Here is a 14276-nt window from a genome sequence, read left to right as displayed (position 1 = left end):
TACTCAGTTTCTGTCGACCATAACATTCCTGGTAGATCCACATCGGGGGCACGTCAGTACATGGTCATACACATTCACAACACATTGCTGGGACCTCACGGGTCTGGACAATCCACGTGCGTATATGTTATATCTATATGTATATATATGTAGATATATATTTATATATGCATGGTTAGGATATGTGTGTTTTATTGTGTATTACATTATGTATATCTATGAATGCTAAGATAATGGTATTCTTCTCATGTGCTGATCGCTCTGTTGATTAAGCTCTAGATTGGCCGGGACGAGTTGGTTTTCGATCCTCTCAAGGAGTCCGAATATTATTATCTTCCCGACGCGGAGAGAACATTACGGCAGTCAACTTTTGGTCGACGCAGAGCCCGGTCGCAAAGGATCATACACAGGAAGCTAAGTGATATTTTATTTCTATACTTTGGCCTTATTTGCATTGCATGCACATGAGGGAGGGTTGTATTCGGGTAGGCATCCGATAGAATTACCCTACCCAGAGTGGGTAAGCTTGCTTATGTTGATTCTACTTATAACATTGCAGCAGGCTGCCGCGTGACAGCAGGAGGTGTAGCCGGGAAAATGCTGAGGTTGTCTCCGAGAGATACTCGGGGGAGGTATACAGCTTGTTTGGTGAGCCCTCTGTTCAGTCACTCTCGGCGGATACACCTGGTAAGTCTACCTTCGTGAGTTAGCCTCCTTCACAACGGTTGGTGACGCATTCTTTTGTGGGATGCAGTCGTTTTAACCGGTTCGATACCGTTCTTTTTTCCTTTTCTGTGCAGACAGTGGAAGGTTGGAAGGTAAGAGTTCTGCAGCCTTGGTAGGTTCGCAGAAGTGGATGTCGTTTTCTGTTTCCAACACATCCACCACTTGTCGCTGAGTCTATCTGGCTAGTTCCCACTCCGGTGAGCGGTAGTTTAATAATTTCAGTTAGTCCAGGAATAGACTAAGACTTGTGAGTTATTTATAGAATCAAAAGGGGGAGCATTCTGAGTTACGGTTGTTCCCCTTACTGTTTTTTCTAATGGATCTTGCCGTTCCCCTCTGGTTGGGGAGGTAGTACGCTACGTCATACAGAGGTGCGTCAGGTTCAGGACATGGGCCCTCATTCCGAGTTGTTCGCTCGCAAGCTGCTTTTAGCAGCATTGCACACGCTAAGCCGCCGCCTACTGGGAGTGAATCTTAGCTTAGCAAAATTGCGAACGAAAGATTCTCTAAATTGCAAATAGAAATTTCTTTGCAGTTTCTGAGTAGCTCGACACTTACTCTGCCACTGCAATCAGTTCAGTCAGTTTTGTTCCTGGTTTGACGTCACAAACACACCCAGCGTTCGCCCAGACACTCCCCCGTTTCACCAGCCACTCCCGCGTTTTTCCCAGAAACGGTAGCGTTTTTTCACACACACCCATAAAATGGACGAAGAAAAAACCTTGTAATGCTGTGAGTAAAATACCAAACTTCTTAGCAAATTTACTTGGCGCAGTCGCAGTGCGAACATTGCGCATGCGCAATTAGCGGAAAATCGCTGCGATGCGAAGAAAATTACCGAGCGAACAACTCGGAATGAGGGCCATTGTCCGGTTGTCCCTGTATAAAGGTGCAAATCGTTGTTTCTCTCTGACTGTTCTTCGACACAGGAATCGGCTGTTGTTCCCGCCGACACAGTTGTCGGAGGTGGGTTTCAGAGTAGATACTGCCCGGTTAATGTTTCCTGTGGAAAGAGGTCTGAGGATACATAGTTGGATCAGCTTTGCTGGGACACTTCATCAATATGTTCTGTTACTAAAACAGATGGGTGCGGCCTACGAGGCCTGTTTTGGTGAGCACGTCTACTGCCAGAGTGGCTTTCAAAGGGCCAGTTGAAATTGTGGTCCGCGTTTCACCTGCACATGCACCGGAATATAAGCCTAAAGGCCAGGACATCACTCCTGTGGTGTCTGCTCGGTTCTCTCCTTCTAGAGGGATGAAGGTTCGGGATCCAAGGTTAGATCCTGGTATCCGTACATAGGGATCTCCAAGGCTGGGGAGCAGGCCTTGCAAGGGACGTATTTCCAGAGGCTAAGGTTAAGTTGGAAAGCTTGTCTGCAATAAGCTTTTTTGATTTAAAAGATATTTTCGACGAACGTATTCTTCGTGTTCGGCCCATGTTAGTTCTGCCAGACCACTTATCAGCAATGGCGTGAGTAAGCCGCTATGACAGAACAAGGAGCAAAGCGGCAATGGCAGAAGATGCACAGTTTTGCCGTGGGGCAAAAAGTCTGGTAGTTTTCGTTCCGGTGGTTGGCGAAGGAGAAATAGATTTCCTCTGCTGACGCGATCTCCATCCGGGGAAAAATTCACTCATCGTCGAGAAGTTTTCACAGACGTGACAACTTTTGTGGAGGGTCGCAATTGGTCATGTTGGTGTCTTGCTTCAACGAGAGGCCTCAGGGATATTGTTTCAGGTCAAGGGACACCCTCGTGACACTGTGGGTGTTTTTAGTCGGTCTATGTGGCCTCTCCTATTTCATTTTTTCGGAAGGAGATAAAAGTAAGAAGAACATAGGTTCAGGCGATCCTCTCGGATCTGATTTAGCCAAGGAGGTTTTGCTATCCAGTTTTTCATGATTTGCTCATGGGAGTTTCCTGCCCTCTTCCTTTACGTGAGGAACTGTTACAACTAGATCAGGGCGTGTATCAAGACTTACCGCGACTGCGTCTGATGGCGTGGCGGTTGAATGCCATATTCTAAGCCGGAAGGATGTTCTCAGTGAAGCCGTTTCCTCAATGTTTCAGGCTAGGACAGAAGTAACGGCAAAGCCTTTCCGCCGTGGTTGCCGTATTTCTGTGTCTTGGTGTGAATCCAGGATGGTTCCTACGGAAGACTTTCTGCTAGGTCGTTCTTATCCATACTTACAAGCCATTGTGGATGCAGGCCTACAGTTAGGCTCCATTTCGGGGCAGTATGGCCTTATTATTTTCAAAAAAAAAAAAAAAATTCTCTCTTGGAAAGTGGTCATGCTATTGGCTTCCAGGTAGACAGAGAAGACTTGTGAACTCGGATTGTAGTTCTACCAAAGAGTGGTTTCTGGGTTTCGCAGAAAACAGTCTATTTTTGATGCCGGTGGTTCCTTCGGCATTAGCTGATTCAAAGTCTTTCGGTGTTACCGGGGATTTGAATATTTAGGTTGCCAATTTGGCTCAGTTTGGAGAAATAGAGGCTCTGTTTCTCCGGTATGCTCCCAACATGCTTGGGGCGACTGCAGTATGCTGTCTGTTACACGCTGAATCTGTGATACGATTTGGCATGTTGTTCGATGGTTGGATTGCCGTGACCGAAGTCGGTGGAAGCCCATTCTAATGGAAAGATGGTCTCTTCTTGGGCGGATGCCCAAGGAGTCTAGGCGGTTCAACTTTGCCGAGCGGATTATTGGTCGGGATCAAATGCTTTTGCTATGCTCTACGAGTTTGATACCATGATTGTTGGGGACCTTTTTGTTTGCTCATTCGGTGCTGCAGAGTCGTCCGCACTCTCCCGCCCGTTTTGGAGCTTTAGTATAAACCCCATGGTCCTTTTGGAGTCCCCAGCATCCTCTAGGACGTATGAGAATCCTCTGATGAATTTCCTATAATAATTAGCGAATCCCAGGAATTGCTGGATGGACTTGAGAGTACTCGGAATAGACCAATTAGCAATAGCTTCTAACTTTGTCGGGTCCATCTGGAGATCCGATCCAGAAATTATATACCCTAGGAAGGGTATGGAAGAAACTTCGAAGGTACATTTAGACAACTTGCCGTAGAGACGGTTCTCACGAAGACGTCGGAGAACCTCACGAACTTGTAGGCGATGTGAAGAGAGATCTTGGGAGAAGATGAGGATATCATCCAGGTAAACTACGAGATATTTATACAGAACATCACGGAAGATTTCGTTAACAAAGTGCTGGAACACTGCTGGGGCATTGCTCAACCCGAATGGCATTACTAGGTACTCGTAATGACCATCCCGGGTATTAAAGGCTGTCTTCCATTCATCACCACTTCGGATTCTGATGAGATTGTAGGCACCGCGGAGATCTAACTTGGTGAAGATGCGGGCTCCTTTGACTCTATCAAATAATTCAGTGATGAGAGGTAATGGATAGCTGTTTTTGACGTTAATATCGTTGAGGCCCCGGTAAGCAATGCATGGACGTAATCCTCCATCTTTCTTTTTAACAAAGAAGAAGCCCGCACCAGCGGGTGAAGACGAAGGGCGGATGAACCCCTTCTGTAAATTCTCCCTGATGTATTCGCTCATTGCCTCGGTTTCAGGAACGGATAACGGATAAGTACACCCTCTAGGTGGTTTCTTGCCGGGAATGAGGTCAATGGGGCAATCTCACTCTCTATGGGGCGGCAGAACATCAGCGGCCTTTTCACTGAAGACGTCAGAGAAATCTTGGTAGGCCACAGGAAGACTTGACTGGGTTTTAACTTCAGAAGACCTTACAGGACAAACTTGGGCTAAGCAGGACTGGCGGCAATGTGAACCCCAGGAAGTGAGTTGTAACGTGGACCAGTCAATCTGCGGATTATGTAGCTGGAGCCAGGGCATACCCAACACGATCTCCTGGGTTGCCTGAGGAATGACTAGAAACTTAATTACTTCAGAATGCAGGAACCCGACTCCCAGTACCACTGGCTTGGTTTGGTGAGAGATATAACCCTTGGAAATTCGGCTACCATCCACTGCAGTGATATAGACTGGATATGTGAGTTCGCAGACTGGCAAACGAAACTTATCAACTGCAGCTTGAGTAATAAAGTTTCCAGCAGCTCCACAGTCCACTAACGCGGTTGCAGATTGGAGTCCAGCCGTAGTCTCTAAAGTCACAGTCTCTCTCGAAGTCTTCTTGACCGCTCCTCAGGAGTTAAGCGGGACCTATTAATTTGCATAGGCTCATCAGAAGGTGGAGACTGAAATTGTACTGAAGGTACCATTCTTGGCTTCCGAGGCTCACTACGAGCACGCTCACTGTTGCGTTCGCGAATGCGAGAGTCCAACTTATACACAAAGAAATTAATTCTGATAATTGCTCAGGAATGTCACGGGTTGCCAGTTCATCTTTGATCCGATCCGAGAGTCCATGCCAGAAGACTGCTACCAGGGCTTGGTTATTCCACTGAATCTCTGCGGGTAACGTCTGGAACTGGATGACGTATTGGCCCATACTACGGGTACCTTGACGAAGTTGGATAAGATCTGTGGAGGCTGATGTTGCACGACCCGGTTCATCAAAGATGCGTCTAAAGGTTGACACAAATTCGGTATAGTTATTTATCAGAGGGTCAGCACGTTCCCATAGAGGAGACACCCAACTTAAGGCTGATCCAGAGAGCAGTGAAATAATGTAGGCATCCTTGGATCTTGGCGTGGGGAAATTGTGTGATAACAACTCAAACTGAATTTCACATTGATTAAGAAACCCGTGACATAGTTTCGGACTGCCATCATATTTGCTGGGCACGGGCAGGTGCAAGCGTGACACTGGAGTTGATGCAGCCGGTGAAGAAGAACCCACAGTACTTGCAGGTGCTGGGGTAACTGAAACTGGAGAAACAAGTACACTAGGCAGAGATTGTTGTAGTGTATCGAGACGGGAGGACATCCCTTGCAGGAACTGGAACATCTGCTGCTGCGCAGCCTCTTGACCATCCAAACGAGAGACCAGGTTTTGTAAGGCCCCTGACCCCACACTCTGACCACCATCCGAATCCATCGGTCCTGGACTTACTGTCAGGTTCTGTTTGGTTTGTGTCCCCAGAGGGGGCACTAGTGGGTCAGTGGAGGTAGGATGGAAGAAGTGAGGAGGCTGGATTGGATTCCTGCGCATGTGCGCGATGTTGTTTATTAAATGAAAAGATAAAACAATATGGCAGCAGGAATACTTGCAATAATAAACAAATAAATGCAATGGGTATGGTGCAGCGTGGAAGCTGAGAGTCTATGGCAATAATAAACAATATGACGGTGTAAACAATCAAGGGATCGGTATGCTGGTATGGGAACAAGAGATAGTTAGGCCGTGGAGCCAGCAGAGATGGTAGTACTGGTAGCAAGCCTGGTAGCAAATGCAGGAGACAGGTGTTACATTCACAGTGCTGTTGGTGATTACACTGGCAGCTTGCAGGCTGATGCACAGGTGGAGATGATGAGATGCACCTGGAGGGAGAGTCTCTACTGCAGAAGGCTGGAGCACACTGTAGCTGTGAAAGGTGTGGAGCCTGATAACAAATGCAGGGATTGCTGGTGCTTGTGGTTCCACGGTGGTATCGGAACAGGCTGGAAGGTAAACAGGAACACAGGAGAACTGGAGAGCGGATCCAGACCAGGCTGGAAGGCAAACAGGAACACAGGGGAACTGGAGAGCAGATCCAGACACACGAGTCGCAGGAGTGACACAAAGTCCAGGACAAGGAATGACTCACCCTGCTGTTCCTGATATACCCCTTGGTCTGCAGGCATTGGCTGGAGTGGAAACAAGGAGGTGCAGCCAAGCTCCGGATTGGCCGTCACACTAGTCTGAGGAAAACTGTCATGGCGGCGCCCATGCCGCGGCCCGGCGGGAACGCGGCGTGCATGCACGCCCGCTGACAACAGGAGCGTTCCTAGGCCCAGGATGACATCCAACAACAGAGAGACTAGCGACAGCAAGACGTAGGGACCCCGGATGGAGGCCGCACCGACGGACAGATGCAGCTGTGGTAAGTCGATTCCTGACAAGTAGTTTATGGACATTAACTGTATTTGCTGTTTATTACACAAGCGGCGGGAATCCTGAGGATACCTCCCACCTGAGCAGTTGGGGAAAGACACAGCCCACCTGTTCAAATCCACCTATGACCTTTGCTATAATGTGGAGACACATTCCTGTGTCCAATGAACAATGAGATTACCAGGGACCATTGTATTGTGAATGTATGTTGTGTATATAAAGACCACCATTGCCTGGCCAGACTCACTCTCTCTGAAGGCTTTCTCTCTGAATGCTGAGGGCTGGATCCAGGACGTGCTTGCGAATCATCTCCACGTATGTATATTTCTCTGTAGCCATTTTGTTATCCATTTTGTTCGCCATTTATGTTCTCATTTGTTCACTCTTGTTTGCGATTGTTCGCTATTTCGCTGTTATTGTGTTCGATTTTGATGTTAGTTTGTAGTGTATAATTTGTATTGTGTTTTTCCCTTTTCTCTAAACCATCCACGGCAGTGTTAGAGCTACTGTGGTTTTTAAATACAAATCAGGTCTTGTGTTTTCACTCCAACGCAAAGGGCTCTCTTAGCATCTCAATCGCTCAAACAGCATACACATTGTTTAAAAGGTTCTAATCGTTACATCATTACAGTACTTGGTTATTAAGGTTTAGAGTGTAAGCATATTCTTACTGTATTTAAGGTTTAAAAGGTTATCGACTGTGTGTGCGCTCGCTGTGTGTATTCCATACACTCAGCGCAGCGTGTGTACGCCAAGTGCGTACCACGTACGGTACTCTGTACGCAAATAACGTGCAAAGTGCGTAGCACGTGCACGTGGTCTAGCGGCCATAACGTCTCCACGGTATTAGTATATAGCTTTAAGTTATAAAGGTAATATTTGACATTATCACTCCGTAAGGACCATGGGGAATAGACGGGCTCCGCAGGAGACTGGGCACTCTAAGAAAGAATTAGGACTACTGGTGTGCACTGGCTCCTCCCTCTATGCCCCTCCTCCAGACCTCAGTTAAGGAAACTGTGCCCGGACAGAGTTGGGTGCATTTTAGTGAGCTCTCCTGAGCTTGCTAATAAGAAAGTATTTTAGTTAGGTTTTTTATTTTCAGAGAGCTTCTGCTGGCAACAGACTCTCTGCTACGTGGGACTGAGGGGAGAGAAGCAAACCTACTAACTGCGGCTAGGTTGCGCTTCTTAGGCTACTGGACACCATTAGCTCCAGAGGGATCGAACACAGGAACTTAACCTTGGTCGTCCGTTCCCGGAGCCGCGCCGCCGTCCCCCTCGCAGAGCCAGAAGACAGAAGCCGGCGAGTGAAGCAAGAAGACATCAAAATCGGCGGCAGAAGACTCCTGTCTTCATATGAGGTAGCGCACAGCACTGCAGCTGTGCGCCATTGCTCCCACACTAACCCACGCACTCCGGTCTTAATCAAGAGAGCGTCTCAGTACAGAATAACAATGGCTCTTACTATTGAAAGAAAACCCTCATACTGCCATCCCTCAAATGGCAAAGATGATCCTGGATATCCACCCAGGTAATCTGAATGCGGAGAACAACGCATTTAAACCTCTTAGTCTTTTTTTTTTTTTTTTTTACCAGGGACAGCAGGACAATGCCCTGAGCCTGATGCACCTCTGGTATGGTGTCGCGTACTACCTCGCCTTCCAGAGGGGAAACGGCAAGATCTATTAGAAAATGAGTGAGGGGAAACATCTGTAACTCCATAATGTCCCCCTTTGGATTCTATAAATAACTCACAGGTCCTAGTCTATTCCCGGACCAACTGAAAAGTAGCAGACGAGTCCCCACCGGAGTGGGGTCCAGCCAGATAGACTCAGCGGCATGTGGTGGATGTGGTAGAAATAGAAAACGACATCCGCTTCTGCGAACCTAACAAGGCTGCAGAACTCTTTCACCTTCCACTGTCTGCACAGAAAAAGAAAAACCGAACGGTATCGAACCGGTTAAAACGACTGCATCCCACAAAAGAATGCATCACCAACCGTTGTGAGGGAATCTAACTCACGAAGGTAGATTTACCAGCAGCATCCACCGAGAGTGACTGAACTGAGGCATCCCCAAACAGCGGTACACCGTTCCAGGGAAAAACTCCAGCATCTCTCGGAGTCAGCCTCAGCATTTCCCCGGCCACGCCTCCTGTATACGCAGATCAGCCTGCCGCAATGTTATAGAGAAGAATCAACATAAGAAACATCCCTTCTCTCTTTTAGGGTAATTCTATCGGATGCCTTTCCAAATATAAACACTCCCTCATGTGCATGTAGTGTAAATAAGCCCAAAGCATAGAAATAAAATATCACTTAGCTTCCTGTATACGATCCTTTGTGATAGGGCCCCGTGTCGACCAGGAGTTGACCTTCACAGTATTCTTCTCGCGGCGGGAAACGAATAAACCTTCGGACTCCTTGAGAGGATCTGAGACCAACTCGTCACGGCCGACTTAGAGCTTTATCAACAGAGCGACCAGCACATGAGAAGGAATACTTTTAATCAGCATTCAATATAATTCATAATATGAATATACATAATGTAATACACCCGTACACACGTATCACATATATATACATATATATAAATATATTCATATACATATACACAACATACATAGAAGCGGATTGTCCGGAACCAACGGGTCCTTAGTGACATTAACGTGTTCGGAATGTGTATAACCATGTACTGTATGCCCCAGTTGTGGATCTAACAGGAAACCTTATGGTCGACAGAAAACCTAGAATTTGTCGACAGCAGGGAGTAGTAACCAGGCAAAGGAACATTCTTGCAACCCCGAGGGGTCTGAGGGAAGTATACAAATATAATTTCAATAACACTCCCCCCCACAAACAAACATGTCTGTGCTCGAGCTACAGGCCCATTGAACCGTACCATACATATACATACAGGTATAAGGCAGTTACAGCATGTTAACTTACACCCAGTAAAAACAGTTGGTGCCGACAGGGTCACCCACACACTACTGTGTCTCCCCTATAGTGTTTACTTTTAACAAGTATACAACAACCGACCTGCTGAAACTGCATTGACAGAATCAAGCACCAACAGGCGTCTGCGATGCCGACAGTGATGCCCATAAGTGACAGAGCACTCACACCTGTCAACACATGTCGACTAAGCTATAGTGGGCATCCAGCAGGGAACACACAGATATATAAGCACAACACACAGAGTACCTGCCCATTTATCTCAAAAAGTGCTATATTGTCCTCTATATAGCACTAAACACTGTGCCTCCTCACATATGCACGGCTTTACATTGTTTTGGCGGGTCATGGAGAAAAATGGCGCTGACTTCTGCAATGAGGGCTAAGCCCCGTCCCCTTCCCGGCGCGCTTCAGCCCGCTAATAAAATAGCTCTCTTTGTGCAATCGGGGGTCCCTATACAGTGACTACACACTGTATAAACGGGTTGTCACCCTCCAAATGGTATATACATTGCTGCCCAGGGCACCAGCGCCCTGCACCCGTGTAAAAAGCGTTGGTGTGTAGCAATGGCGCGCAGCGTGACCGCTGCCTCATACTGGCGGGGGTATCGGAAACGGTGCCCAGGCCCCAAATAGCTAATTTATGCCAGCGTTAAGACTATCAGTAACTATGCTGCCCAGGGCGCTCCCCTCCAGCGCCCTGCACCCTGTGAGTGCCGTTGGTGTGTGGGAGCATGGAGCGCAGCGCGACCGCTGTGCTGTACCTCCGTTACTGAAGTCTTCTGTAGTCACTGAAGTCTTCTTTTCTTCACATACTCACCCGGCTTCTTTCTTCTGGCTTCTGTGAGGGGGGTGACGGCGCGGCTTCGGGAACAAGCAGCTAGGCGAACCAAGTGATCGAACCCTCTAGAGCTAATGGTGTCCAGTAGCCTAAGAAGCAGAGCCCTTGAACTAAGAAGAAATAGGTCTGACTTCTCTCCCCTCACTCCCACGATGCAGGGAGCCTGTAGCCAGAAGGTCTCCCTGAAAATAAAAAAACTAACAGTAAAGTCTTTTAGAGAAACTCAGTAGAGCTCTCCTAGTGTGTGTCCAGTCACTCCTGGGCACAAAATCTAACTGAGGTCTGGGGGAAGGGCATAGAGGGAGGAGCCAGTTCACACCCATTCAAAGTCTAATAGTGTGCCCAAGCTCCTGCGGATCCCGTCTATACCCGATGGTCCTTACGGAGTCCCCAGCATCCTCTAGGACGTATGAGAAAATCCTATATTAGTTAACACCTGACGCACCAAGCCCCCTCAGGTTATGGAACATAGGGATAGCAGGTTGTGTGAAAGACACGAAATGGACACCACTCAGCTATCAAATGCAGAGGTTATTACTGACAATAATACTGCACTGGACTAGCTTACACAGCTATATAACAATAGATATAACAGTACACAGTAAGAACTGGATGTATATCACAGGGTAATTGTACTATAAAACCCTGACTAAATGCACTCTTTCTTAACTATCACTGTCTAAAAAGGCAGGTAGAATACTTAAGTGTCATGTAAAGGCACAGCGCTGACAACCAGGCAGCTTTACATAGGAGGATTTGCCCAAGCAGTCCCAGGAACAGTGAGCTGAGGGATAATGGCGCCGCAGACACTGACAGGGAGTGAGGAAAAGACAGAGATGCAGCTCCAGGGCGGGAACACTTGCTGGAAATGGCGCCCTGTGGCTGGGGGAGGGGCTTCAGGTCTAAGCCTTATCCCCCTTGCTGGCAAAACCACCGGGTACTGTGGGCGATATAAGAATTGGTTTAGAGAAAAAACCTGACCTGCGCCCATGCCCTGGTGATCTAGTGGTATCGCCTGTATCCAGTGTCCACCGCCAGCGCGCGCGGCCTGCCTCCCACTGACCGCGCCGGATCGCGATAAAGACAGAGTCCCACAAGCGGGACCCACTTACCACCTCCCGAAGCGCGACCACGCGATCCTAGAGAGCCACAGCCGTGTGTGTCTAACGTGAAGAAAACCGGAGCCTCCGCTGTAGGTACCCGGCAACCAGGGCTCGGGAGTGTACAGCGCCGCTGGGGAGAGCTGGAGCTGCAGCAGTGAATGTCACAAGACATTTACCACCGCTACTGCCCTTGAAGTCTTCACTTTTTACCTCATAAAAAGATTTTCTTAGGGCTGCCTGGAGCAGCCCCTCTGTTCAGTGCCTGCTTACTGCAGCACCAACTTACATAACTGAGCTCCTGTGCTGGGAGGCGGGGTTATAGAGGAGGCGGCGCTGTGCATTCTGGGAACAGTCAAAGCTTTGAACCTGTTGGTGCCTCGGATCAAGATCCTATTCTACACCCCACTGTCCATTCCTTGTGAAGCCCAGTGTACCCCACAGCAGAAATCCTATTTTTACACAGGAAGTCTCCTCTTTCCATTGGCAAGATGATAAATGCGGAGTATTGGGGACATGACAGTACTGTACTGGGGAAAGGACAGGGGCAAAGATAGGCTGTCACCTGGGAAACAGACTCAGCTCGACACCCCTCCCCTTCCACCAGTAGATAGTAGTCATCCACCATGTATATGACCGTCATAACATGCATAAAACATCCCAGTGACCACCATACAATGCATAGTGTATCACAATGACAGGAATTATAATGGATGGCTCCCTGACTATGGCGACAGCTTCACGGTAGGTGAGTTTTATATACACTCTTTTAAGAAGTTTATAGATAGGGGTTATATTTGCAAAATGTAACAACAAAGATGAAACTATAGAATAAAGTTCAGAAGTGCATCAAATTAAAAACTGGGACTTACCATTACTAAATATCGCCCCCTGGGGAAACGAGAGCTCATGGCTATGGCCCTCATTCCGAGTTGTTCGCTCGCAAGCTGCTTTTAGCAGCTTTGCACACGCTAAACCGCCGCCTACTGGGAGTGAATCTTAGCATCTTAAAATTGCGAACGAAAGATTCGCAATATTGCGATAAGACATCTCTGTGCAGTTTCTGAGTAACTCGAGACTTACTCGGCATCTGCGATCAGTTCAGTGCTTGTCGTTCCTGTTTTGACGTCACAAACACACCCAGCATTCGCCCAGACACTCCTCCGTTTCTCCGGCCACTCCCACATTTTTCCCAGAAACGGTAGCGTTTTTTCACACACTCCCATAAAACGGTCAGTTTCCGCCCAGAAACACCCACTTCCTGTCAATCACATTACGATCACCAGAACGATGAAAAAGCCGTGAGTAAAATTCCTAACTGCATAGCAAATTTACTTGGCGCAGTCGCAGTGCGAACATTGCGCATGCGCACTAAGCGGAAAAACGCTGCGATGCGAAGAAATTTACCGAGCGAACAACTCGGAATGACCCCCTATGTTCTGCTTTACAAGAATACATTGCTTTGGCTTGGCTAAAAAAGAAAAAAACAGGTCATCAGCAAAGTAAAATAATAACATACCTAACACATAAAACAAGTCATAATAATGTCCATTTTTTTCTCTGCCCTTTGCTAGAAACTTCTCATTTGAAAGCATATGTAGCTCTGACCACAAATCGCTATTGTGTTTTATGTTGGTGATTAAAAAACTGAATTTCTTAGATTTGTTAAACTGTAAGTACAGCAGTGAAAGCGGCCAGTGTTCTAGGTGCATCAGGAAACACTACTGGGGTGATTCATAAGCTGGAGCAGAACAGACAGCAGCGGAGCAGAGACATTCCAAAGGGCTTCTGATGTAACCGTTCAGTTTCTAGAGAATGTGGAAATTAGAAGTTAAGGGGGAGATTTATCAAAACTTGGAGAGAGATAAAGTAATAATATTACTCCTACCTCTAATAATAATAATAATAATACAAATAACATTATTTATATAGCACTTATCTCCCAATAGGCCTCAATGTGCTTTACATTTGCCTTTAAAACACAAAAACAAAACAAGTGTAACAGAGGATATTAGTGACATGTGTGAGTAAACAGGAAAGTCGTGAGTCTGTTTTTGAAGGATTCTAGAATGTAGGCCTCTCGAACTGCGCAGGGAAACAAGTTTCATAGAGTCGGAGCCCCAAAGCTGAAACATACTTGCCTACTTTTGAAAAAGTTTTTCAGGGAGATTGTGAAAGTAACACCTATCAACGTGGGCACGTACTGCTACATCTGAGAGGTGTGTCATGAAAATGACTTACATCCAAATGTCAATGAGCCCCAGAGTTAGTAAGATCTACTTGTTGAAGAAATAACACAGATATTTTGCAGGATTTTGTGTGTATATTGTGTTTTACAAGAGCTTCCATATACTGTAAGTGGCCAAGAGAAACTTTATTTATAATGCATGTAGCCATAGGGATCATTGTGCCTTATAACCAATGCAGGGAAATGGCACTGATGTTCCCATTTGAATGTATGTACGGTATCTCTGATTTCTTTTTCCGTCAAGAATGTAACAGCTGCATAATGGGGGTAAGGTACAATCAGGGAGATTGCTGGACTTTTCAGGGAGTCAGGGAGATTGCTGCTATTTCAGGGAGTCTCCTGCAGAATGAGGGAGGGTAGGCAACTATGA

Source organism: Pseudophryne corroboree, chromosome 2 (genome assembly GCF_028390025.1).
Source record: "Pseudophryne corroboree isolate aPseCor3 chromosome 2, aPseCor3.hap2, whole genome shotgun sequence".
Classification (NCBI taxonomy): domain Eukaryota; kingdom Metazoa; phylum Chordata; class Amphibia; order Anura; family Myobatrachidae; genus Pseudophryne; species Pseudophryne corroboree.
The sequence above is the reverse complement of the archived record's forward strand: the minus strand, read 5'-3'. Positions refer to the sequence as shown.